The sequence below is a fragment of the Pediculus humanus genome, genomic scaffold, assembly GCF_000006295.1.
Source record: "Pediculus humanus corporis 1103172107371 genomic scaffold, whole genome shotgun sequence".
Lineage (NCBI taxonomy): Eukaryota > Metazoa > Arthropoda > Insecta > Psocodea > Pediculidae > Pediculus > Pediculus humanus.
Window position 1 is genome coordinate 253,042 of NW_002986999.1, and position 1,833 is coordinate 254,874.

Consider the following 1,833-nt stretch of genomic DNA (forward strand, 5'->3'; position numbering starts at 1 on the left):
TTATTTCTTTTTTCCCTCTCTTTCTCTTTTTTTTCCTTCCCTTTATTTTCTTTTTTTTTTCTTCATTTTTATGTCAAATACTCTAAATATTTTAATATTTTATACACACATATTGCGGCCCCTTCACCCCTCTTCCCCTCTTCCCGTTTGTTTTTTTTTTTTCAATTTTTTTTACGATGTTTTTTTTTTGTACGTAAACCGCCATTTTGTGAAAATTATCGTAAGTTAAACAAGTAAAGAAAACTGCGAATTTTTCCATTTTTTTTTGTCTGACAAAATATATTTCCCGTTAAAATGAAAAAAAAAAACGAATGATAATAATAAATTAAAAATATGTAGGAGGGAGAGGAGAGGGAAGGGGAAAAAGATATTTTAATAAATTTTCATAAGCGAAAATTAAAACAGAAATGAAAAGTGACGAGCGGAAGTGAAAGCATGAAAAATAAGAAACGTTGGAAAGAAAAATAAGTTAAAAAAAAAAATTAAATCGTTTTTTTTTTTTTACCTTTGAATAATGGTAAAAGAAATCAAAGGTTGAAGAATTTCCTTTTTATCACCCGACAAACACATCAGCATCTGTCATTGATAAGAGTTTGTGTGTACTTAAATGAAAAACTTTTTTTTTTTTTTTTTTGTAACCGAGGAGGAAAGAAAAAAGAAAAATGATTGATTTAAACCTTGTTTTTTTTTTTTTTTATGTTTTTTGGAAAATTTTTTTTTTTTTTTTTCGTTCAAACTTATGCCTGAAAATGTCAACGGTTTGACATTATCGACCGGTCATTTATCCTAATCAACCTCACATGAGATGAACAAAAACTTATTTTTCTTTTTTAAATTTCAATCGTGTTATAATAATTTAATCCGTATAAAAAAAAAAGAAAAGTTTTTATTATTATTATTATTTTCCCTTTCGGTATCGGTTTCTCTGCCCTTTCCCTCCCCTTCCCTTTCCCTCTCTCACTCTTTCACACACTAAAAAGCCAATAAAACCAAGATTTAGTGCGTCGATGGTATTTAATAGAAAATGAAAATGAAAGAATCGAGGTCGAGAGAGAGAAAGAGAGTGAGAAAGGGAATGAGAAAGAGTGAGAGAGAAAATACTTGAAAAATTTCAAATCGACAATAGATGTCTAATGCAAATTCATTTATAATCAAAATGGCTATTGTTAATGCCTTTATCACACATTCCCAGACTGTGGAAGAGGAGAGAGAGAGAGAGAAAAAAAAATGGAAATTCACGTTTTTCTCTCTCTCTCTCTCTCTGATTCTCTATTCTATTTTCTATTTCTCTTCTCTGTGTTTCTCTTTTTTACGCATTTTACTTTCTCTCTCTCTCTCCATTCAATTTTAAAAACAAGAGATTAACCATTTTGTTGTGCATTCAACCATTAAATAATTCAATTATTATTGTTAAATCGAACAATAATAATTTTATGTATCGTTCAAAGAACTGAAAAAATTTTTTCGAAATAAAAAAAAAATTTTCTTTTTTTTTTACGGCAACAGATTTTCCGGTCCCATTTTTTTTTCTTTTTTTTTTTTTTTTGTTACTTTAACCTTTTTATTATTATTATTATTATTAAATAAATAAAAATGAAATTTAAACGTTTTTTAATTGTTTAAAAACAACAACAAAAAAATTTATATATATATAATATATATAAAATTTATATATATTGATAATGATAATGATTTTAATCAGGGGAGGGGGGAGGGTGGAGAAAAGGGTCTTCTAAAATATCGTTATACGGTCGAATCTCAGGTGCGAATAATAAAAATGATAGACAGTTAATGAAATCGGAGGGTGGGTGCGGGAAGAGAAGAGAAAGAAGA